Source organism: Canis lupus, chromosome 22 (genome assembly GCF_003254725.2).
Source record: "Canis lupus dingo isolate Sandy chromosome 22, ASM325472v2, whole genome shotgun sequence".
Taxonomy (NCBI): domain Eukaryota; kingdom Metazoa; phylum Chordata; class Mammalia; order Carnivora; family Canidae; genus Canis; species Canis lupus.
Window position 1 is genome coordinate 28,599,963 of NC_064264.1, and position 26,761 is coordinate 28,626,723.

At 37.4% G+C, this 26,761-nt stretch overlaps 1 long non-coding RNA gene across 2 annotated transcripts in view; it reads right to left on the reverse strand.

Annotated features, from left to right (window-relative positions):
• Positions 1–26,761, reverse strand: part of LOC112655991 (uncharacterized) — a 112,539-nt gene that overhangs the window by 64,030 nt on the left and 21,748 nt on the right. For both annotated transcript variants that reach the window (XR_007404884.1, XR_007404883.1), the window contains exon 2: positions 18,445–18,586. This is a non-coding gene — a long non-coding RNA (uncharacterized LOC112655991). The remainder of the gene's footprint in view (positions 1–18,444; positions 18,587–26,761) is intronic.

Here is a 26,761-nt window from a genome sequence, read left to right on the forward strand (position 1 = left end):
CTAACCTCCGATCAAATTCATGCATAAAAGTCAGTCAGTTGACGAAAGCCCTAAGTTTCATGATGTCCTATTTTTAGACCCTGCTGTGTGCTTGGAGCCCTTCAGTGGAGTTTCTCAAGTCTTCTGTGGCAACAGGAGTGTTGGGTGTTGCCAACATGGAACAAAGAAAGTAGGATTGTAACTGTTCCTTAGATAATTTTTCAATCATCCTGTTTCCAAACTGACCCCTTACCATTTTCAGAGGTAACTGGTGTTTCTAATTTCTCATCCTTTCTAAATTCTGTGATAATAATTGACTCCCATTCTAGGAAGTTATGCTTCAATGTTGCTGCTTTGCTAATAACTAATAATTATACTTCAATAATCTGCTTTCCATCTTTGAAAGTTGTGTTAACATTTCTCATCTGTTTTCATCTCTCTCTTTTTCTTTTTTACCATTGTCCTCATTTAAAAATGTTGTATACTTGTTAATACTTACTTATTTCCTTTAATATCATAATAGCAGGGTTTCAGGATGGGGTACAGAAAAATGAATACATCTTACTCAACTGAGTTTCCTTCTATAGGATTCAAAAGTCTCTAAGAATCTGTGTTGCTGAGTTAAGTATGAGTCAAAATAATTAGAGCAGTTTAATGCCGTATCCAATAAACAAAGTCTAAGATAGACTCTGGGATTAATAAAGGCAAATAATAATGATAACTATCATTTATGGAGTGCTTACTCTATGCCAGACCTTAATCTGTTTTTAGATATTAAATAATTTAATCCTCATATCTATATGAAGTATGTTCTATTTTAAAGATGAGGAAATTGTTCAGTAAATTAGAGGTCTCACAGCCTCTAAATAAGTAGAGCTAGAATTCAAACCCAAGCTGCTTAACACCTTAATATCTACTTTGTCAATAGGGATTTGGGGGTTAGAATTTGGCCTGAGCAGAAGCTTCATTGTTGTCTTTTTCTTCCCCATTTAAATTCTACCTCTATTTTTAAGCTGTTAGTATGCAAGACCACTAACACAATTCCTGTAGAACTCTGGGAAGGCCATTCTGAACAGTCTGAACAGTTTAGGCTTATCTTTCTTAATCATGATTTAGTAGAAATAGCCCTGCCCTGTAAGTGACTCTCTTGTATGACATGGAGTAAAACACTCTACCATTCGGGGGTTTGGCATTCTTATCTATACATTGAAGAGATTATGTGAAGAGATAATAATCACAGCCAAGATTTTTTCGGTTCTGCCGTATGTTAAGAGCTTCATATGTACACATAGGTAATTTATTCATTAGTAATTTTTAAAATTTTGAGATGATATAAGTAAATGAGTGAGTTTGTTCCATTATTCTCCCCTTCAGGACACTGAAACAAAGCCTGTTTAACTAAATGTCAGGTGCAAGTTGCTCTTTGTACTTTTAGGGACCTGTATGTTGTCCATACTTGTGTTGTAACAGCCATTTAAAGTCCAGTTCAGTTCTCAGTTGCATGAAGTCTTCTCCTTGTATTTTGTTTTGTTTTGTTTTTGTTTTTTAAGATTTTATTTATTTATTCATGAGAAACACACAGAGAGAGGGAGGCAGAGACACAGGCAGAGGAAGAAGCAGGCTCCATGCAGGGAGCCGGATGTGGGACTTGATCCCAGGACTCCAGGATCATGCCCTGGACCGAAGACAGGTGCCAAACCACTAAGCCACCCAGGGATCCCCGAAATCTTCTCCTTGTATTATCCAGCTACACTGACCTCCTTTCTGAGTTAGAACACATATGCAAGAATCAATGTACCAGTAATTAAATACAGGGTTATATTCAACTTCTTTTTTATGTTTGTTTCATCAAAGAAATTATTATAAAAATTATAAACTTTGTGGAGGTAAGTATCTTGTTCTTATTCTTAAAAAGTCGCCTATGAGGGGATCCCTGGGTGGCTCAGCGGTTTACCGCCTGCCTTTGGCCCAGGGCACGATCCTGGAGTCCCGGGATCGAGTCACACGTCGGGCTCCTGGCATGGAGCCTACTTCTCCCTCCTCCTGTGTCTCTGCCTCTCTCTCTATGTCTATCATAAATAAATAAATAAATCTTTAAAAAAAAAAGTCGCCTATGAAAACTCATATGATGTCTGGCATAAGTTGAAATACGACATTTTAGCATTGGTTCAGGATTTAGAAAACACCAAACACATACATTTTACATTCAGACTTGGGGATACAAAACTTGTTTTGGTATTTCTTTTTTTTTTTTTTTTTTTTTTTTATTTTTTTTTTTTTTATTGGTGTTCAATTTACTAACATACAGAATAACACCCAGTGCCCGTCACCCATTCACTCCCACCCCCCGCCCTCCTCCCCTTCTACCACCCCTAGTTCGTTTCCCAGAGTTAGCAGTCTTTACGTTCTGTCTCCCTTTCTGATATTTCCCACACATTTCTTCTCCCTTCCCTTGTTTTCCCTTTCACTATTATTTATATTCCCCAAATGAATGAGAACATATAATGTTTGTCCTTCTCCGACTGACTTACTTCACTCAGCATAATACCCTCCAGTTCCATCCACGTTGAAGCAAATGGTGGGTATTTGTCATTTCTAATAGCTGAGTAATATTCCATTGTATACATAAACCACATCTTCTTTATCCATTCATCTTTCGTTGGACACCGAGGCTCCTTCCACAGTTTGGCTATCGTGGCCATTGCTGCTAGAAACATCGGGGTGCAGGTGTCCCGGCGTTTCATTGCATTTGTATCTTTGGGGTAAATCCCCAACAGTGCAATTGCTGGGTCGTAGGGCAGGTATATTTTTAACTGTTTGAGGAACCTCCACACAGTTTTCCAGAGTGGCTGCACCAGTTCACATTCCCACCAACAGTGTAGGAGGGTTCCCTTTTCTCCGCATCCTCTCCAACATTTGTTGTTTCCTGCCTTGTTAATTTTCCCCATTCTCACTGGTGTGAGGTGGTATCTCATTGTAGTTTTGATTTGTATTTCCCTGATGGCAAGTGATGCAGAGCATTTTCTCATATGCATGTTGGCCATGTCTATGTCTTCCTCTGTGAGATTTCTGTTCATGTCTTTTGCCCATTTCATGATTGGATTGTTTGTTTCTTTGGTGTTGAGTTTAATAAGTTCTTTATAGATCTTGGAAACTAGCCCTTTATCTGATATGTCATTTGCAAATATCTTCTCCCATTCTGTAGGTTGTCTTTGAGTTTTGTTGACTGTATCCTTTGCTGTGCAAAAGCTTCTTATCTTGATGAAGTCCCAATAGTTCATTTTTGCTTTTGTTTCTTTTGCCTTTGTGGATGTATCTTGCAAGAAGTTACTATGGCCGAGTTCAAAAAGGGTGTTGCCTGTGTTCTTCTCTAGGATTTTGATGGAATCTTGTCTCACATTTAGATCTTTCATCCATTTTGAGTTTATCTTTGTGTATGGTGAAAGGGAGTGGTCTAGTTTCATTCTTCTGCATGTGGATGTCCAATTTTCCCAGCACCATTTATTGAAGAGACTGTCTTTCTTCCAATGGATAGTCTTTCCTCCTTTATCGAATATTAGTTGCCCATAAAGTTCAGGGTCCACTTCTGGATTCTCTATTCTGTTCCACTGATCTATGTGTCTGTTTTTGTGCCAGTACCACACTGTCTTGATGACCACAGCTTTGTAGTACAACCTGAAATCTGGCATTGTGATGCCCCCAGATATGGTTTTCTTTTTTAAAATTCCCCTGGCTATTCGGGGTCTTTTCTGATTCCACACAAATCTTAAAATAATTTGTTCTAACTCTCTGAAGAAAGTCCATGGTATTTTGATAGGGATTGCATTAAACGTGTATATTGCCCTGGGTAACATTGACATTTTCACAATATTAATTCTGCCAATCCATGAGCATGGAATATTTTTCCATCTCTTTGTGTCTTCCTCAATTTCTTTCAGAAGTGTTCTATAGTTTTGAGGGTATAGATCCTTTACATCTTTGGTGAGGTTTATTCCTAGGTATCTTATGCTTTTGGGTGCAATTGTAAATGGGATTGACTCCTTAATTTCTCTTTCTTCTGTCTCATTGTTAGTGTATAGAAATGCCACTGACTTCTGGGCATTGATTTTGTATCCTGCCACGCTACCGAATTGCTGTATGAGTTCTAGCAATCTTGGGGTGGAGACTTTTGGGTTTTCTATGTAGAGTATCATGTCATCGGCGAAGAGAGAGAGTTTGACTTCTTCTTTGCCAATTTGAATGCCTTTAATGTCTTTTTGTTGTCTGATTGCTGAGGCTAGGACTTCCAGTACTATGTTGAATAGCAGTGGTGAGAGTGGACATCCCTGTCTTGTTCCTGATCTTAGGGGAAAGGCTCCCAGTGCTTCCCCATTGAGAATGATATTTGCTGTGGGCTTTTCATAGATGGCTTTTAAGATGTCGAGGAATGTTCCCTCTATCCCTACACTTTGAAGAGTTTTGATCAGGAATGGATGCTGTATTTTGTCAAATGCTTTCTCTGCATCCAATGAGAGGATCATATGGTTCTTGGTTTTTCTCTTGCTGATATGATGAATCACATTGATTGTTTTACGGGTGTTGAACCAGCCTTGTGTCCCAGGGATAAATCCTACTTGGTCATGGTGAATAATTTTCTTAATGTACTGTTGGATCCTATTGGCCAGTATCTTGTTGAGAATTTTTGCATCCATGTTCATCAGGGATATTGGTCTGTAATTCTCCTTTTTGGCGGGGTCTTTGTCTGGCTTTGGAATTAAGGTGATGCTGGCTTCATAGAACGAATTTGGAAGTACTCCATCTCTTTCTATCTTTCCAAACAGCTTTAGGAGAATAGGTATGATTTCTTCTTTAAACGTTTGATAAAATTCTCCTGGGAAGCCATCTGGCCCTGGACTCTTGTGTCTTGGGAGGTTTTTGATGACTGCTTCAATTTCCTCCCTGGTTATTGGCCTGTTCAGGTTTTCTATTTCTTCCTGTTCCAGTTTTGGTAGTTTGTGGCTTTCCAGGAATGCGTCCATTTCTTCTAGATTGCCTAATTTATTGGCGTAGAGCTGTTCATAATATGTTTTTAAAATCGTTTGTATTTCCTTGGTGTTGGTAGTGATCTCTCCTTTCTCATTCATGATTTTATTAATTTGAGTCTTCTCTCTCTTCTTTTTAATAAGGCTGGCTAATGGTTTATCTATCTTATTAATTCTTTCAAAGAACCAACTCCTGGTTCTGTTGATCTGTTCCACAGTTCTTCTGGTCTCGATTTCGTTGAGTTCTGCTCGAATCTTTATTATCTCCCTTCTTCTCTTGGGTGTAGGATCTATTTGCTGTTTTTTCTCTAGCTCCTTTATGTGTAAGGTTAGCTTTTGTATTTGAGTTCTTTCCAGTTTTTGAATGGATGCTTGTATTGCGATGTATTTCCCCCTTAGGACTGCTTTTGCTGCATCCCAAAGATTTTGAACGGTTGTATCTTCATTCTCATTAGTTTCCATGAATCTTTTTAATTCTTCCTTAATTTCCTGGTTGACCCTTTTATCTTTTAGCAGGATGGTCCTTAACCTCCATGTGTTTGAGGTCCTTCCAAACTTCTTGTTGTGATTTAGTTCTAATTTCAAGGCATTATGGTCCGAGAATATGCAGGGGACAATCCCAATCTTTTGGTATCGGTTCAGACCCGATTTGTGACCCAATATGTGGTCTATTCTGGAGAAAGTTCCATGTGCGCTTGAGAAGAATGTGTATTCAGTTGAGTTTGGATGTAAAGTTCTGTAGATATCTGTGAAATCCATCTGGTCCAGTGTATCATTTAAAGCTCTCGTTTCTTTGGAGATGTTTTGCTTAGAAGACCTATCAAGTATAGAAAGAGCTAGATTGAAGTCACCAAGTATAAGTGTATTATTATCTAAGTATTTCTTCACTTTGGTTAATAATTGATTTATATATTTGGCAGCTCCCACATTCGGAGCATATATATTGAGGATTGTTAAGTCCTCTTGTTGAATAGATCCTTTAAGTATGATATAGTGTCCCTCTTCATCTCTCACTACAGTCTTTGGGGTAAATTTTAGTTTATCTGATATAAGGATGGCTACCCCTGCTTTCTTTTGAGGACCATTCGAATGGTAAATGGTTCTCCAACCTTTTATTTTCAGGCTGTAGGTGTCCTTCTGTCTAAAATGAGTCTCTTGTAGACAGCAAATAGATGGGTCCTGCTTTTTTATCCAGTCTGAAACCCTGCGCCTTTTGATGGGGTCATTAAGCCCGTTCACATTCAGAGTTACTATTGAGAGATATGAGTTTAGTGTCATCATGATATCTATTCAGTCTTTGTTTTTGTGGACTGTTCCACTGAACTTCTTCTTAAAGGGGAATTTTAAGAGGCCCCCTTAAAATTTCTTGCAGAGCTGGTTTGGAGGTCACATATTCTTTTAGTTGCTGCCTGTCTTGGAAGCTCTTTATCTCTCCTTCCATTTTGAATGAGAGCCTTGCTGGATAAAGTATTCTTGGTTGCATGTTCTTCTCCTTTAGGACCCTGAATATATCCTGCCAGCCCTTTCTGGCCTGCCAGGTCTCTGTGGAGAGGTCTGCTGTTACCCTAATACTCCTCCCCATAAAAGTCAGGGATTTCTTGTCTCTTGCTGCTTTAAGGATCTTCTCCTTATCTTTGGAATTTGCAAGCTTCACAATTAAATGTCGAGGTGTTGAACGGTTTTTATTGATTTTAGGGGGGGATCTCTCTATTTCCTGGATCTGAATGCCTGTTTCCCTTCCCAGATTAGGAAAGTTTTCAGCTAGAATTTGTTCAAATACATATTCTGGCCCTCTGTCCCTTTCGGCGCCCTCGGGAACCCCAATTAAACGTAGGTTTTTCTTCCTCAGGCTGTCGTTTATTTCCCTTAATCTATCTTCATGGTCTTTTAATTGTTTGTCTCTTTTTTCCTCAGTTTCCCTCTTTGCTATCAACTTGTCTTCTAGGTCACTCACTCGTTCTTCCACCTCGTTAACCCTCGTCGTTAGGACTTCTAGTTTGGATTGCATCTCATTCAATTGATTTTTAATTTCTGCCTGATTAGCTCTAAATTCTGCAGTCATGAAGTCTCTTGAGTCCTTTATACTTTTTTCTAGAGCCACCAGTAGCTGTATAATAGTGCTTCTGAATTGGCTTTCTGACATTGAATTGTAATCCAGATTTTGTAACTCTGTGGGAGAGAGGACTGTTTCTGATTCTTTCTTTTGAGGTGAGGTTTTCCTTCTAGTCATTTTGCTCAGTGCAGAGTGGCCAAAAGCAAGTTGTATTGGGAAAAAGAGAAAAAGAGAGGAGAGAAAGAAGGAAAGAAAAGAGAAAGAGAAAAAAAAAAGGGAAGAAAAAGAAAAAAAAAAAAAAAGAAGAAGAAGAGAAAGAAAAAGAAAGGAGAAAAAAAAGGGGGGTGGGGGAAGGAAACAAATCAAAAAGCAAAACAAAACAAAAACAAACAAACAAAAAAAGAACCACCGGGGAGTATCTTCTGATTCTGTGTTCTTTAAGTCCCTTGGCTTCTCCTGGAAGTTGTCGGTCTAGCTGGTCTTCTGGGGGAGGGGCCTGTTGTGCTGATTTTCAGGTGTTAGCAGTTGGGGGAGCTGCTGTGCCCCTGCCTGGTGCAGGGCTCGGTGGGGGTTGTTTACCCCGTGAGGCCGCAGGAGGAACAGCCCCAGTGGCGGGGCAGCTCTGGAAACCTGGATTCAGCTCCGGCAGGAACTCCGTCTGCAGGGCCTGGAGGCTCCGGGGCGGGGCCGCTGATCTGCTCAGCTCGGGGCAGGAGCGTCCTCGCTGTCCTGGGCCCTCCCGGCCTCTGCCTGTCCCGGGGGAGGCGGGATCCTGGGCTGTGTCCCGGCGCCCTGTGCTCCGGAGCCTGCGCTGGTGGATTCGCGCTCCCGCCCCGCAGCCCCCTCCGCGGAGCTGCCGCCCGAGCCCCTCCGAGCTGCTCCTGGAACCGCGCAGGCCCCTCCGCACAGAGCCTCTTCCTCTGCCCGAGCCCCCCGAGCTGCTCCGGGTCCCGCCGTGCGCGCTGCAGCCCTTAGGGAGCTCGGCCGCGGGGTGTGGGGCTCTCCCGGGGCGCAGGTGTCTGTTACTGTCCCGGGGAGCCCGAGGGCATCCCCGCCCTCCTGGGTCCTGCTCCACCTCCCCGCGAGCCCCTTTCCGCCCGGGAAGGTCGGTGCAGCTCCTGCTCCTCCGGGACGGGGCTCTCCTGTCCTGGGGACACTCGCCCCGGCCTCAGCCCGGCTCCTCGCGGGCCCCTCCCCCTTGGAGGCCTTTGTTTCTTTACTTCTTTTTCCCCGTCTTCCTACCTTGATAGATGCGCGAACTCTTCTCACTGTCGCATTCCAGCTGGTCTCTCTTTAAATCTCAGGCCGAATTCATAGATTTTCAGGATAATTTGAAGGTTTTCTAGGTAGTTTGGTGGAGACAGGTGATTTGGAGACCCTACTCTTCCGCCATCTTGCTCCTCCCTCCTCTTGGTATTTCTTGAAAGACAGAAAATCCCAAATATTTTGGATAAAGATTTATTTCTAATTTGAAGTTGATTTTCTATTTTCTCATTTTATATTTAATACATATAGATCCCATCGTAACATCTGAGAATTCAGCGGATTTGCCAGATTTTTATCCTCTTTGCTTCTCAATTCAGTGGTTAGCAGATGATGTGTCATATGAAATAATAATGAAGTTAGAAAATAGAACAAACTCATATCTACAAGATAAGAAATGAATGCCTACAATTACATGAGAACCTCACCTTCTTTTAAATACTCACTATTTGACAGAATAATAGTGAAAAACAATTTATGGGAAGAACCTGACTAAACAATGAACATTTCTTATAAGTTTTAGTCATAGCTTTTCTGTAAATCTGTGTGCCATATCAGTAGATATTTATTGACCATCTATGATACTGTTAGCTCAACAGTATAAAAATGAACTAGATTTCCAACACAGAAGTATCAACTTCCTTGTCATAATTGGTATCTTTATTTTAGTTTATTCAATATATTCTTTTGTAATATCTTTGTATCTATGTATTAATGCCTTAATGATACTAAAAACCCTTTAAGTATCACATGACTTAAATTGGTATGGGAAAACATTAGAAATCTTTACATTCTTTCAAAGTTTATAGCACATAAAAAATAAATCTCATTGAAGACTGTATTTCCATAATCATATGAGGAAAGAAAAAATTGCTGAGGGCCAGGATTTAGAGAAGTTCTTGAAGGACTCTTCAACTGCACTTCTCCTGACAGTCCTCTCAACCTGGGATGAACTTATAAGACACTTCAATGGAACACAAGCTGATTAATATACTCTGAAAGTAAGTCTTAGACAGAAAAAAAAATTTTTTTTTTGTTGATCACAATTCAAAGGTGAGTATTTGTTCTATTTATTTAGATCAAGGGTTAGTGAACAATGACAGGTGAGCCAAACTCGAGCACTGCCTGTTTTTGTAAATAAAATTTTATTTATACACAGACACATCCATTTGTTTACATATTGTCTGTGGCTACTTGGCAGTAAACAGAAGAGCTAAGTAGATCACTATTTGACTCTTTGACACACTGAAAAAGTTGAGATGACCTTGTTGCCTCCTTTCTCATATTCTGATACAGGTATAACACACAGAGATTGATTAATAAATACCACTAATTAATGTGTTCATTAATTAGTTGTTTATTAATTAATTTCTGGGGTTGAATTTATCTGATTTGGACTATGTGGAAGTTTCACGAATAGGAAACACAAGATAGTCTGGTGACAAAATTCACATTCACATTTTCCAAATCTCAAATGATCAGAAATCATGGAGTGGATATTATAGAAACCAAAGCATGAATTTAAAAATCATAATTCCTAGATAACCTAATTCTGAAGGAAGACCTCATTCTCTTATGCTAACAAAACAAATATTACTTGATTGACAATATCCTGCCAAATCCTACTGTGCATATTTACCTGGATTTAAGGACTATCTTAATAAATAAAGTTTGCATAATTATAATTTATCAAATCCTAAACCAATTATAAGTCCTACAAATGTATTCATCAGTTCTAATACCAAAACAGCGTGGGAAATGGAATACCATGGGCAGTATACTGCTGAGTAAAAGTAAAAGTGGCTTCTTTTGATGAATCATTCTGCTTTTATTGATTCTTTTTGTTTTGGATGTGAATTTGATGATGAAACAGAGAAGTTATTTTGGCTTAGATTTTCAAATATGTCCCTTCCTTCATTACTTAGCTATTATTTTTTTATCTTTATTCTAAGGATTCTCCTATACATTTGTCTTTTTATCATATACTATTTTATTATTTGGGAACTTGGTTTTTGAGATGTATGAAACACTAAAATATGTAATCAGGTTGTCATATCCTACATATATCTATTAATCTATATAAAGGCAATTAAATCAATTGATTGGATTGGGATCCATTGTTAAAAGCCAAGAGTAGGTTCCCCTGATTAGCTGCAGAATAGGGAGTAATCATGTGGCTATTCCAGTCATGATAGAGAAGATATTTAGCTTTGTCCTGTAATTAGCATTTTTAGAAGGACCATAATTATATATTATATTACTTCTCCAGGCCATTTTTACACAAAGGGGTCTTTTTGTAAATTTAGAAATAACTGTAATAACATGAATTTTAATGATTGACAGTCATGAGCTAAAATGTAATCATGAGTTGATGGCTTTTTTTTTTTTTTTTTTTGCCTGAAAAATTTACTGACTTTCAATATATTGCTTGGAATAAATACTTCTTACAGACTAAGTAAGTGAAAATAAAAACAACATGTCTTCTGAGAAAATAAACAGAAACAAAACCAAAACCAACAAAAACACTGAAATATTTTTCCCTGAATAAGTGTCCTACTCTTGCCAATTACTTTTATAATTCTTCTTATAACTATTAATTCATGTCCATAAGCATGAATTAAAGAAATAATTATTTCCTTTTTCTCTCATCTTCAGGTAGTATACAGAAGTAATTTAAAGACGATACTGTAAAAAAAAAGAAAGTAAGCTCAGACAAACTTATGTTAGGTACTATGACCAGGCTTTCCACATTTATTTATTTATCTAACAGAGAGAGAGAAAGCGTGAGAGAGAAGCAGAGGTCGCTATGGAGGGAGGGAGAGAAGCAGGCTCCCCGCTGAACAGGGAGCCTGATGTGGGGCTAGATCCTAGGACTATGGGATCACGACCGGGGCTGAAGGCAGTTGTTCAACTGACTGAGCCACCCAGGCACCCCTGTACTTTAAAATTTACTTCTTATATTGCAGAACAACAAAAGCTGAATACACATCATGTGGAATCCACAGTTCCAGTTATCCATCTGAAAGCATGAGTCAGTAGTAAGATGTATACATACCCAAAATAAGGCTATAAAATCTACTTGTTATATTTAATTCTAATTATCACTGGTGTTTCTGCAAAGGTTGAGCTTCATGCTTTAATGCAAAGCCAATTCTATCATCAGAAAGACCAGCTCATTTTGTACTGTCATAGAAGTCTGATTCATAAAGTAATTCATAATGTTTATTGAATGCTTAATAGAGGCCATTATGGGTCTTGGGTGAAATCTTCTCTTTGACTGTTCTACTTCCTCTCCCAGGTTGGAGAAACATTCTCATTTGTTTTCAGAACTTAATTTGAAAACCTCAGGGAGGTATTTTTCTCATAATCATATTTCCTTTACGAAAGGCTTAAAAATCAAAATTGCTGTGTGAGAGGGTTTTTAAAAGTTTTACCTGTATACAATACCAAAAATCAATGTGATATAAACTCTACAGAAAAAATTTACAAAAAAATTCTCCACCAATTAAATTACATTTGTGGAGGAAACAGTTTGAAACTACATAAAAAAAAGACTTGGACAACTCTAGCCACCAACCATTCTAAACTGGCATTTATTTTATAAGCATCAAAGTCTTGCTGTTAACACACACCAAAACAAAACACAAAACACCCTGATTGGAAAAATGTACTCTCTGCACTGAATATCTTCTAGTTTGATTGTCTTACTGCTATGACCATGCATGTAGATGGGTATTACTCCTTCTGATTTGAACTGGTATTTTTCATGGGGATAAATTGTAAAATCAGATAGCTATAGGAATGCCTCTAAACTTTGTAGTAAGGCCATTATATTTACACTTAACTTTTATAATTTAATTTTGTCAACTTTAAATAAGCACTTTCAGAAATATCAAAACAAAAAAAGGACAAATCAACCATAGTATGAAAAATATATTTCATAAATATCTAAATATCTTTATTTTAAAATGGAAAGACAAGAACCTAATATAACTATGAAAGATTCATGATTTTACATGAAAAATGGCGATTACATTAAAAATGGCGATTCCATTAAAATGGCGATTCCATTAAATCTCTAATATGTATGGCAACTTTACAGAAGGATACTTATTGAGTGTTGAGAGAAAGGAAGCATTAGACTGGCTTCCTATTCTTTAAGAAACTAAAAATATTGTTTGCAATGGAAATTAACCTGAAAAATTTCCAACTGCAGAATTTTGGATTTCTATATAATTTTAACTAAAATAACTCAAGGAACAGGGAAAGTTGCGGAAGAAAATCATTTGTCTCAAAAATGTCCTCATCTTTAGGCATGATGGTTAGGTTTCTGGGGCAATACATGAGTATGACATTATAATTGTAGGATATACTATTTTTAACCATTCTCCTTTATACCTATTAACACTACTTCTACTACTAATAACAATCATAATATAGAGCATATGTATGCATGTGTACTTAAATCAATGCAGAACTTACTATAAAATAAAGTTAGTATGGGGCACCTCGGTGGCTCAGTTGGTTAAGTGTCCGACTCTTGATTTTGGCACAGGTCATGATCTTAGGGTTGTGGGATCAAGCCCCGTGTTAAGTTCCATGTTAATTGTGGAGTCTGCTTGAGATTCTCTCTCTCCCTGTCCCTCTGTTCCTCCCCACCACTTGCTTGCTCTCTCTAAAATAAATAAATCTTTAAAAAAATAAAGTTAGTATAAGAACTGGCTTTATCTTCAAATGTCTTAAGGCACAGTCATTTGTTATCTGAGCTGCGGTCCTCATATTTCAACAAATCATGATGCTTACCTTCACATGACTAAAAATAATGGGCAGCAATAGATATTGAACTTTATATAACATTTATTAATATAAACCAAGATCATGAATGAAAGCAATAACTACAGCAGTGTCACTAATGAGGAAATATTTTTAAATGCTATGGATTTAATAGCACACAGACCTTGGCTGACACAATTTAAAATGCCAGATAAAATTTAAAGACTAATATTTTACTTTTATGATCAATAAATTATCAGTAGTCATGTCATATGGAGTCTAGTCATTAATATAATTTTAAAAATTTGGTATTAGTGCAACATAGTTAACTCTTTATACCTAAAACTATTTTTTGTCTTGAAGTATTTACCCCACATTAACAGAATATGTGACTGTATGACTGAATTTTTGTTTCAAAAATAGCTGACCAGTGTGTAAACTGCCAATTTGTTTCATTACAAGTCATTATGTACAAATACATGTGAATATAGATCTATATCCCTGTATTCTCTCTATAGAGAAATGATAATAATAGCTATCATTTGTCAAATGATTGTTGTGCTAAGGACTTAATTTTTATTATTACATGTATTCTTATCCCAAATACCTTGAGGTAGTTCTATTATTACTATTGCTGTTATTATTGCTGTTACTATTATTATTACTAATATTATTTTGTAGAAGATAAAACTGGAACTCGGACATATAAAGTAACTTGCCAAAGAATACATTGGTAGTAATCAATTAGATTCCAGGCCGACATTCCTTTCCATTAGGCCCTCTGCCTTCCCTTTGTCTTTGTCTGTACTACTTCCTCTTCAAATTATACCTGTAAGTCCTATGATTGGGCTCTGTGGTTTCACAAACATACTAAATATGAGGGCAAAACTCCCCAAAACCTTTATTTCAATTTCCCAATATCATTCAGTCTCTGGAGGTAGAGAGGAGAAGGTCTTCACTTAGAGAAAATCCCATAATAAGCCCTGTAGTTATTAATGTAAACATATTTTGGGGAAAAAAAACTTGTAAAATCACCATTAATCTAATGCAAATTTCAATATTGTGCTTTGAAAAAGTAAATGGTCCCAAGTATGACTGAGCTACAACTACATCTATAAAGTTGAGATGCCCTCTACTAAAGGCACCGGGAGGAAGCACAGAGGTTTAAAGAAAAAAAGATTTCCCATTTGCAAAATGTGGCTTCTTCTTATATGGCTTGTGTGTATGTGAAAGAACAAGTTTTCATATCAAAGCAAATAGAACAGAGGAGAACTTTGTGGAAGGGAGAAGTATGCCATACAATGAAATCCAAAACTTCATGTTTCATAGGTGAAAAAAAACATCAATTTCATGTGGAGTTTGTATATATTAAATAATCCTGCTCAGACCTATAGTCATTCAGAAGGGACACAAACATTCAGGAATCCTGTATTCCTGAGGATACAGGAATGTTGTGTATGTAATGAAACATTGTGGGTTTTTTTTATAACGCTCTAGTTTTGGAAGTCCTTCAAAACAGACTACTGAATTCAGCTTCTTGGACTGATATCACAAACAGGTGCCTGGTGGCTCTCTTTATGTCAGTGTTCCTCAGTGCACTGAGGGGAACAGACCAAATCATCTCTAAGTTTTTTTCAGTCCTGATATTGTACAATTCTAGCTACTTTGTTCTCTGTCAACAGAGCTTGGACTATCCACCTGCCATGCCCCCCTCATTCTGCCCTCACTCTCCATTCAAATTGTCTTTCTCTGATTTTACCACTGCTTCTAAATTAACCTCAATTTTCTCTTTTTTTTATATAAATTGTTGTTTATACTAGGCTGTCACATTGCTTTCATTGTTTTACTATTTACTGGTACATCATATTTATTATATGAAAGTAACTTGATTCTTTCTAGTTGAGTTGCCTGGGGGATAGAGACTTATGTGTATTTCTTTTTAAAAATATTTTATTTATTTATTCATGAGAGACACAGAGAGGCAGAGACATAGGCAGAGGGAAAAGCAGGCCCCATGCGCAAAGCCTGATGTGGGACTCGATCCCAGGACTCCTGGTTCACGACCTGTGCCAAAGGCAGATGCTCAACTGCTGAGCCACCCAGGCATCCCAGACTTATGTGTATTTCATCCAGCAAACAATGAAGAATTCTTGTGAGCTCTGCACAGTAGATACATACTAATAATGAGACAAACAAGAAAAGATGCATTTTCCAGAATCAAATAAGATGTCAGTATGCAAAATAGGAAAGCAGAATCAATAGAATGAGATTAACAATAGAATCTATCAACAGAGATAATGAAAACAAAAATCTTACTAAAATGTCAAAATTATCCTTAGAACCTTTTTTTTTAAGATTTATTTATTTATTTGAGAGAGAGAAGGAAAGAATAGGCAAGAAAGCAGTGGGGAGGGGCAGTAGGAGAAGGGAGAGAAAATCCCAATCCATCTGAGCATGGAGTCTGGCGCAGGGCTCAATCTTATGTCCCTGGGATCACAGCCTGAGTTGAAACCAAGACTCTGCCACCTAGGCGCCCTCTATCTTTAGAACTTTTGGCAGTTCTGCCTATTGGAAAATAAAAGCTTGCAATAATATATGATGTATACTAATTAATATAACATAACATAACATAACATAACATAACATAACATAACATAACATAACATAACATGGATCCCTGGGTGGCTCAGCAGTTTAGTGCCTGCCTTCAGCCCAGGGTGTGATCCTGGAGTCTCAGGATCAAGTCCCATATCAGGCTCCCTGCATGGAGCCTGCTCCTCCCTCTGCCTGTGTCTCTGCCTCTCTCTCTCTCTCTCTCTCATGAATAAATAAAATCTTTTAAAAATATAATATAGATTATATACATAAAAATACATATATATATGCACAGTGAATCTATTCTGGCTAATAAAAATAGATACAACTGATTTTTAAAAACACTATAAAAATTATGCAGAGACCTTTAGAATATGTTTATAGATCTATTAGTTAATAGGTTTTTAAAAAACTTCTGAGTAATGACTACTTAAGAGACAAACATAACCACAATAAAAGGGAAAAAAGCCCTTAAGTATCTAATATAATACCGTTATGGCCTATAAGCCCTCAATTACTTCAATCAATTTGGAAAATCAAGCCAAGTAAAACTGATATGATGACAGAAATAGCAAACACGTTTTCAGGTAATGAATAATCTTGTATCACTGTAAAATGTCAGCTGAGGTTAGAAACAGCAGGGTTTTTTTGTTTTTGCTTTTGTTTTTTTTCTGGATTCATCATCTTATATGGGTTTACCATGACCTTACCTCTTCAATAAATCCCTGCTAGTTTTGAGAGCTTGTTGGTCCTGGATATTATTGGAACTTTTGTTAACTTCTACAGACTCTTCTCCAGCTGAGTGGGACAACTTAACTTCTATTTCTATGAACTTCTAATTAATATTCAAAGCAAAGTTTAGAAATGGAAAATATTTTTAATCCAGCCAGGTCATATTTAAGAAACCACTGGAGACTGGCACTTCCTTTGGTGCTACATAAAGAATGCTATCCCCAAAGTATGTTCTGAAATCTTCTTGGAAAACTTCCGAGAATCTTTCATTGTATTTAAGAATAATCTATTCACCAATGTACTGGATTATTTCTAAAAAAAACCTTTCCCCCATTGGATTTGGTTCCTGGTTCCATCTCTCCTTCCCTAATGGCTATCTCCCCCCACCTTCCCTTCTCTTCCTTTTCTTTTTAAGTGCAGAGACACATTACAAACCTCTTCATACTAAATATTTAGAAAACAAACCTTAAATTCTGAGATTCCACAGGCTATTGTTATGCTTCCCTTCTCTTCTTCTCCAACAACTTTTATGAAACATTTTACCAGATACACTCTCTTTGCTTCCTACCTCCCAGTACTTCCTATTTTTGTCTTTTTAATGCCATGGTGCATATAGAAAATGATAAGTGGCTAAAGCTGTCAATGGCTATGGGGACTGTCTCAGAAGATCCGGCTGCCCCAGGTCCCTCCTGGCTATCCCAAAGTGCTAAGAGAGCTGATAACATGGTATGCCCATAACCCTGCCAGGGCTCACCACTGTGCTGAGAGACAAATGAAGGACACTGCTCATTTCAACTGATACCAACCTGTGTTCTTCCTACAATGCAAACCTGACATGTTTCTTCACCCATGCTCACTTTGCTGTTTAACATACATTTTTGCTGAACTTATTTTGCAGAAAATAAGCATTTACTGTTGGCATCTTTTTCTTAAATATCTTATATCCCTTTATCTCTATAATCCTGTTCTGTACTTCCCTTACTACTTACATTGGATGCATTTTATGTGCCACCTTATATCCTCTTGGCTTTTTTTTTTTTTTTTTTCTTGGCTCTCTTTTACTTTAGCAATGGCTGTGGTGATCAGTGGCAGCCTCATGTCATGTGATCCAGGGGCCTTGTGGTGCTAAGGACCTTACAATGAAAAAAAAAAAATCACATGCTTCTTTGGCAAACCCTATTAGGAAGGCTAGTTCTAGTATAGATGGCTGGGTTCTGAGCAGGGCATGGTCTCTGTTGCAGAGAACTACTCATGTGTTAAAAAGCAGTTCTTGGCATGCCACTGGGATCAATAGCGACGGAGTGCCTTACTGTGGGAAACTGACAATGAGATAAAAAATGCTATCACTCACTAGTTGAGGGTTAGCAAATACACCATTCCATAAGTTTGGGCTACTGCAGTAACAATCTATTATATGATAGGTGATGCATAGGCCTAAGCAGGCCTGAAGAAAACATGCAAGTTTCAGGAGCATATAGCCCAGATTCCAATGGCAGCTAAAGCAGTTGTAATGATGCTCTCATTGATGCTTCTCTTTCAATTGTTCCCATGGTTTCACGGTAGAGGTCCCTATGACCAATTCACAGGGAAGGAAAAACACAGGCTTACTTCACAAATAGGCCATTCCTGATATTTCAACCCTATCACCACATTATAACCCAACTCAGAGGTGACCCTGTAGGATAGTAGTAAAGGGCAACCCTTCCAGTGGGCAGAACTTCAAGCTGTGAGGTTGGTCATTCATTCATCTTATTTATTTATTTATTTTAATTTATTTTTTATTGGTTTCAATTTACCAACATACAGAATAACCCCCAGTGCCCGTCACCCATTCACTCCCACCCCCCGCCCTCCTCCCCTTCCACCACTCCTAGTTCATTTCCCAGAGTTAGCAGTCTTTACGTTCTGTCTCCCTTTCTGATATTTCCCACACATTTCTTCTCCCTTCCCTTATTTCCCTTTCACTATTATTTATATTCCCCAAATGAATGAGAACATATAATGTTTGTCCTTCTTCGATTGACTTACTTCACTCAGCTATTCATCTTATTTAAAGGCAGATACGGACTGAGGTACAGATATATAAAGTCTCCTGCATGGTGGTGAATGGCTTAGCTGGTTGAACCAGAGATGGGAGGCAACAACACTGGAAGACTGGAAACAAAGAAGCCTGGGGAAAAAGAAATATGAATGGACAATTGGGAAGGACCTCAAAGTGTGGCAATTTCTGTACTTGGTGTTAATGTCTATGAGAGACCATCCTTCATAAAGGACCATTTTAAAAGCATGTACATGGGTATATATGTCCTATGAATGTCAGCCTGATTCTCTCTGAGACCTAGTCCTTGTGCAATGGGCCCATGAGTAGTATGGCCATGTGTGCTGGTTATGGAACCACTGCCTCTCAGCTCCAAATTTACCCTTTTTGCTTACTTCATGAAAGCAAATCTGGACCTTTTAAATATTCATGCTTTGCCCGATGGCACAGTTAGGTTTTGTTACTGTAGAGGGTGGGAGAGACCTTGCAAGTGTTCCTTCTTGGTTGCAGTGTACTTGTTTGCCAGACTCCTGTAGTTTGCTGTCTTCTCCAGCTTTGACTCCTGCATTTTACAGCTGTCAGTAGCACCCAGAAGCCTATAGCTTCCTCTTTCTCCAAGGATCTTGTAGCCTTCTACAAAATACACTTCTCCATGAACAACTTTCCCCAACATATTATAGAACAGATTTCTGCTGGCTTGACATCACAGTGACTTTACTGCCATCCAGTAAGCCCCAGCCATGTTATCATCAATAAGGTCTATATTATAGCCCTGGGGATGGAGGGCTTTTTCTTTTGGTGCTCTATCTCAGTCCTAGGAGCTGTGGCTACTCCTTATATCTGCCATCCCTGTATTTTTAGATTTATCTTCATTTGTTATTAGCCTATCCCAAATTACTCAAGTACTTTCTTACAGCTAATTATTCTGTTTTTTCAGCTTTATTGTGGTAAAATTGGCAAATAAAAATTATATATATATAAAGTGTACTATATATATATATAGTAAAATGAACACCACAATCAAGCTATAGTTAATAATTCTTTATATTAAACTTTCCCTGTTCAAACTATGTATGACTTATCTTTCCCAAATGGACCCAGAATAATAAACCATGGTTGCAGGAAGAGAGCTATGCAGGGCCCAACTGAATGGTCTCCCTTTCACTAAACTTGACCTCGCTACATTTCTCTCAGCAGCAACAGAAACCAATAGAGACTTTGTTCAGGCTCCATCCTTGAGAATTCCAGCCAGTCACTTGGTGGCAAGCAAGTTGATTGCTGTCAGACTCCAAAGAATACAGTCTGTCCAGTGTCTGTCCAGTGATAACTGTGAACCTGCAACTGCAGCAGTCACAATGCAACAAGAACAAGCAACTATGAACTCCATCTTCTCATGGATGAAGTCATCACATCAGGCAAGCGAACAAGCTACACCCACTTAAGTGCTGTCTTAAGATGAGAGAAATCCAGGGTGGGTAGTAGAAGAAAAGATGATGGATACTAATAAAAACATTAAAAACAAAACAAAACATTAACTGGGACTGCAGCTTGTTCCATTTACCCTTGTATATTCTGTTTTGTTTTAAAGATTGCAGATAGTTACTAAATCAAAGTATATTTGATTGTGTTTAATGTGGTACATGAATAGATATGAGTGGTGTTAATGTGTGCCCCACTTCTTATCCTCTTGGCCTTTCTTTTTATTCCGGGTATTGCTGTGGCACCCAGCTACACACACTTGTAACATGAAAACATCTCACCTCATATATCTCTCTATTTCTATCCCGGGACTTCCTTCCTACCACCTCATGAGTTAGCTATGTGGACCCTTTCAGTCATTCTGAAATAGGCATAAACATGGAAGTACAAGAGATCTAACAACCCAAAGGGCACATCTTGACTATGGGGATCAGAACCAAAGAATAATTTTTTCTTCTTTATGTCTCTTGGTTTGGACAGTTTTGGGGGTGCATTATATATGGCTTCTTAGAGGTACCCAGAAGCACTGAACTGTTGCCCATAGTGGTGGCGAGCTCAGTAAGACATCTCAGATTGACTCTCCCTCCTTGTTCAGCTCTTCCCAGTCCCCACTCCTATTCTCTGGAAAACTTACCAAGATAAACTAGCTGCACCAAAGCACTGTCTGAGGTTCAAGGCTAAGACAGAACTCTTGTGTTCTTACTCTCAGCTTTCTAAATGTATTCTTCTGTTGGCTGTTCCTTACATGTTGATATTCCACAGGGTTCTAACCTTGGCCTAGGTTCCCATTCCCCTTCCTGCTTCATCTCATAATTTAATTGCTGAAAACTGTCAATCTGGTCCTCCTGTCCACTTCACTGGACCCATACAAGCACATCCATGATCTATTAGACATTTCTAACTTAAATGTTCTAATATTGGTTAAATGCAGTATTGAAAGGAGAATTGAGCTCACATTCGCCAGCCCTATCTCCCAATGGCTCCTTTTCTGGTGTTTCCTGTTTGGTGAATGGCGTCCATGTTCTGGATTGTACAAGTTAGAAAGCTGTCAATTAATCTTGATACCTCTTTCTACACTTGTCCCCAAAGCAAATAATGAGCAAGATATGCTGATTTCTTTTTTTTTTTTTTTGATATGCTGATTTCTATGTTCTTCATGCCCTCAATTTTCTAGCTCCACTTGCCACTGCTGTGGAGCCTCTCATTTACTACCAACTCTCCTTGTCTCTCAATTTCTGTGCTAATCATTATGAAGGGAGGTCACAAGAAGAAATTGAGTTAGTGGTTGCAACAGAGAAAATATGACATAACTAGTTGCCTGTTAGCTGTTTACCTATGTCAGGGGACAATGATGAACTAGATCAATATGTAATTCATACTAAATACTCAACAGACATTTGTTGAGGAACTATATACATGTTTGACTCTTGGAACAGATGTTGTAGACACTAAGAGACTACAATTTAAATGAGAAAAGAAAAAGGAAGGATCTTAGTAGAATATTTTAGGTGTTTCATTTTCTTTAAAACATGTCCAAGAATTAATCTGAAAATATTTTTTTTTAATTCATGTTTTAAAGACTTTACAGTAACACAGTGTTAAGAATCTTTTTATTCTAAATGTTGGTGAATTGGATCCGGGGAAATTTCATTCCATGAGAATATTAGAATGCTGTTGGCTACTGTTTATATTGGCATGACATATATCTCCTATACTGGCATGTCATATATCTCTCTTGGACCCCAAATCTCCAGAGATTAATGCAGTTGGTAGGAACAAACACAATGTATGCTACACTTCCCACCCCACCCGCCAAGGGAGAAGGTAGTCATAGAATAGAGGGAGGACACACAATGAAGGAAGGAGCAAAGTATAAATCATTATTTCTAAAGAACAACCTGGAAATGTCTCTTGTCATCTTTCTCAATTTCTTCATCTGTTTATTTATTTTTTTATTTTCTACATATTTTTGGATACCTCCTTAAGTACTTTTAGGAAAAAGGTAGGAGAGGGCTACCTTTCTTCTTTATTTAAAAAAGTTAGATGAATTAGAAAATTATACATCATGTAAGAAATGATAGGCAATTTATGGTCATGAGTCTAGTAGAAATAATTTTCTGCTAAGAAAAACTTAGCATTAATTAAGTTAGTAAATTAAGAATTGTAGGTACAGAGACATTAAATTATTCTCAAGCAAACCTGGCTCTACCTAAAATACCTATTTTCCAAGTACATATCTATGTTTATTATCTTACAGGTCTCTTTTTTAGAAGTGGTAGTTGACATCTTTACTGCTGTAAATAAAGACACATTCTAAAATATTACCAAAGAACCCTGATTTGAAGGTTTTTTTTTTAAAGAATGTTCTGATTCAAAATAAGCCAGCACAATTATTAAGAGAAATATTGATGGATTTTGAGGGGATTTTTTTGTTGTTTGTTTTACCAATTATAGTTCAAAATGAAACTTCCTCCTGAAAATATATTATTTCTCTAAAACTTCCTGGATCAACCAGAATATAGTTATTGGGCCTAACATATTAAACTCTTTATTTTTGCTCTGGACTAAAGCCAAACAACAATAATTGCTTCTATGCATTGCCTAGAAGCAGGTGACTCTGCCATCTGGATATGTGTCCTCCACTTCACTGAGCAGGGCTCTGATAAAATGCTATATTCCTGGCCTCCAGGCAAAGCATAGTATGGGGAGTAAACAGCCCTATAGATCCTGGTAATAACTTTTCTTTCCCTTTGGGATTTATAGTCTGCTTCCATTTTGTGATGATTTTAAAGAAAAGACCCAGGATGTGGGAATTGAAATGTGGCTATTGTCCCAGACATTAAAATTTTGTTTGCCACTGAATATTTCAGGATAATAGAGATTTTTTATTTTCTGGTTGTGATCCAGAGAGTGTTTGTAGCTATAGTTTCATAAAAGATTGCTGGGAAGCCTGCTGAATCTACTGGTGTGGATTATGAATGGGAAAGCTACATTGCCCATCTGGGGGTTCCTTTTTTGATCAAGTCTGACTATGTAGTTCCAGCAAATAAAATAGAGTAGGAGGTAGCCCTGAAACAAGCTATCCATCTTTCTCTTTCTGTGTTTGGCTTAATGGTCCATTTCCTAAAAATTCCTTCACTTTCTCTCTTCAGATCAAAAAAGATTACAATCTTGGTCTTGTTTCCCTCTGTGACATATATCTTTTCCCCTTATGTGCTATTTCTTAATAAAATTGGTCGGAATCACCCCAAATTCACTAAAAGGGCAGTCACTGGTTGCCTTGTAGCCGTGAGTTGACAAGGCTGTAATTAGTTGGCCCATTTTACACCTGTTTTCCCAGATGGCCCCTGCATTTTGCTTCACAGTCATCTGTATCAGAACCGAAAGGGCACTGCTTCAAGAGGGAACTCACAATACCCAGCAACAGTATAAAACTGTAGAGATTCCACATTGGGAGAACTTACAGCAAGGAGAACTCCTTCATTTCCCTCAGTCATTTATTCAGTTACCCACTCTTTTTTTCTTTCTTACAGATGTATCTTTCTCCTACCATTTAACTCTTCTGATAGTTTTCAGTAAACAGCTTCTAACAGAGACATCAAAATTGGATCTGCCCCCATGTTGGTAGCTCCTTATTTAATACATCAAGTGACACTTGGAGAATCTCTCAGTTAGGCATCAGTTAGGCCTAGTTTTTCACAGTAATCATAGCAACAAGTTAACCTTTGATCCATGGAAATATGCCTTGCAAGTAATTCAGATAATATATTTGATCAAGCCACGTGCATACTCATGCTAAATTAAGCCCCTTTTAAATGGAGAATATATCAATATTTTTCATTTTATGCCTGATGTTTCTATTATTGCTCACAAACTATTGGCCATGAAGGAATCTGGCCAGGAAAATTAAATTCTTTCCTAAAGACTCCTACCTGTCAGTGCAGACTTCTTTACATTCATCCCACTCAGAAATCCACTTTGTCGCATGCGTACCTCTTCTTTCTGTATTCATGATGTTTACTGTTGGCTTATTTACTGAGATTATTTTATGGTAAATTGATATTTGCCCATGTGAGTGATCCCCCCAGAAGAATCATAGAAATGCAACTAAGCTCCAGCAAGTATTCTATAAAGTCAGTGGTGCTACAATTGTCAACACAGTGGGTCATCTTGTGAACCAATAATGGGTGGATACTTTAGATGACCATTATGTAGCAATTAGTTACTGGTCTTCATTCTTTTACCAAAATTACCATTAGTGGAACTCTGAGTAGTGTTAATCCAAGAGTCTTATGGACAACTTAACAATGTCAAAAAGCTCCTCTCAGTTTATTTCTATTTGGAAAATAAAAACATATATTTACCTTTGCTTGTTGTTTTAGAAAATTAATTTAAAAAAATCTTGTCCACAATTTTTAGGTTTTTCCCCTTGGAATCTACCTGAAAAATAGTCAAACCTCTCCCTTTCCCCATCCTCATCTTTCTCTTTCTATTTTATTAGGAACTAAAAACACTTTCATCATTTTTAAAATGCTACCAATTATTTCCTAATAAGCACCATGCTCTCCGTTCTTCCTTAGAAACTGCCTTTCACCTCCACATTCCCTTTCTGTACTCGCAGCTGTCAGTCTAGTTTAGACCCTCGGCACATCAAGTCTGACTTTCTGTAAAATTCTCATCCAACTTGTCTCCCTCCATACAAATTATTGCATTCCTGTTGCCAGACCCATTTCATCTTTTTACTTCCCTGCCAAATATCCTGCAGTGGTATTCCCTTATACACTGGCTCCTTATCCAGCTATTCAAAGACTTCTACAATCTGTCCCAAAAAGGCATTTTCTTTCTTATTTCTATTGGGCCACTCTGAATAATATTCTCTACTTCAGCAATATTAGCTTTACAGATTCTCTCAAATACATTTTGATCATTCTCTTTCCCACTGCTGGAATGTCCCTTTCTTCCTCTCTACTAATTCTCTTCAATGCCTGTCAACATCCCACCCCCTACAAATATTTTTTTTTCCTTTTTTTGGGTCTATATCCTATCTTAGCAATCTCAAGTCTCTGAATAATTATATTTAACCTTTAAAATCTAGTATATATATTTAATCATGTTACCTTATATTTTTGTCTTATTTAACTTTGATTATTTGCCTTCATCCATGTGTAACTTACTCTATCAAGTAGATTGAAAATTTATAAAAACAGGAACCTCATCTTAAACTTTGTATTCTTAGAGCACCTGATAAGCATTAAGCTTGTAACAGAGACTCACCAATGTATGTTGAAAATACTGTTTCCTTTGAATTTTGGGAATCAGATGTTTACTGCAATCTCAGATAAAAAACTTTAATTAGACTATTAAATAATTATAGTTTCCTTGATGTGAAGCACATGGCTACATGAAAAGAAATATTCATTCATCCTAAGAGGATTTGTTAAGAAATGTCTCACATATTCTCTCCAGATAATCTTTCACAGCAATGTCTTATTAAAATGAATATTTTTCTAACACTTTTACAGTAATATGAAATTCCACATAAATTGGATCTTTCTTGTCAGATTCAGGTTGCCATAGTCATGCATCTTTGAATGTATCTACGATCACATTTCTTATGGTCACCTTTAATGCTATATTGGGTAGGCAGCCTACCTTGGATTTACTTTTGGAAGCAGGTTGTATTGATATATTTTGAGGTTTTAATTTCACCCCACTCCCTTCTTTATTACACAAATGCTGAATAAGAACAGCTGAATGAAAGCCTGATTACTGCTGTTATTTGCTGATAGGAAAAACATTATCTAAACAAAAACTAAAAGGCCTGATCCATTTTATCTACAATCATATTTCTTCTAAGTCCTAGAAGATGTTATGACCTGTGATAATTTTTGTTTTTAATTATTAGCTTGGCTGGAGAGATCCATCTGTGTCCAATAGTGTTTTCTATGCTGCCCAGTAGATCAACCTTATTTTACACTGGCAGTTTCTGTTTATCAAGGCTGCTGCTATCTGTGAGAACTCCACTTTCTAGTCTTTATAGGCCTTTACCTTTACTCAAAACAAAACAAACCAAAATCATACTGTCTCTGTTATTTTTGCTATTCACAAATAATACTTTCTCACATCTTGTAATGCAGGCTCTTCCAAATTAGATTTTAAGTACCTTGAGAGTTGGCTTGGGCCTTATTTTGTCTCAGGCCCTAAAGCTGAGAGTAAGTATTAGATAAAAATTTGACTTATTAACTAGTTATAATAGCTGATATTTATTGTATACCTATTAAAATGCTCCAGGTAAAATCTAACCCAATTAATCCTGAGAAAGCTCAATAAGTGATACTCTACTTACTTTATTTACCCTACTTTACTGATGAGAAAATTAAGCACATAGAGGTTAGGAGATTTACTAAAGTCATGTAGATAGTATAATCTGGATGCCAGGGTGGTCAGCCAGCTGCTACAGTTTCCACTGTACTAAAACTGGGCAGCATCTTCTGAAACTGTTCTTTCTGGATACATTTTTTTCCTACTGATTTGTTTCTACTTCTGTTTCAGCTAGAGTATTATACTGTCTTCTATGCTTTGCAAATGTTAATTGGGCAAAATGTCTAATCTGAGAGTGGCATTACATTAAATATGGCTTTCTAAATATATTGTGGCATTCTATTCTAGAGATTTGGTTTCACCATTTCATATGTGACTGGCAGGTCATGAAAAAGCCAGTCAGATTCCACATGTCCAATAATCTTGGATTGGTCTAATTCTTGACTTTTTAATTTATTAGAAAGGAATTGGAAAACTAAATTTGATGGAGCCACCATGTTGTTGGGG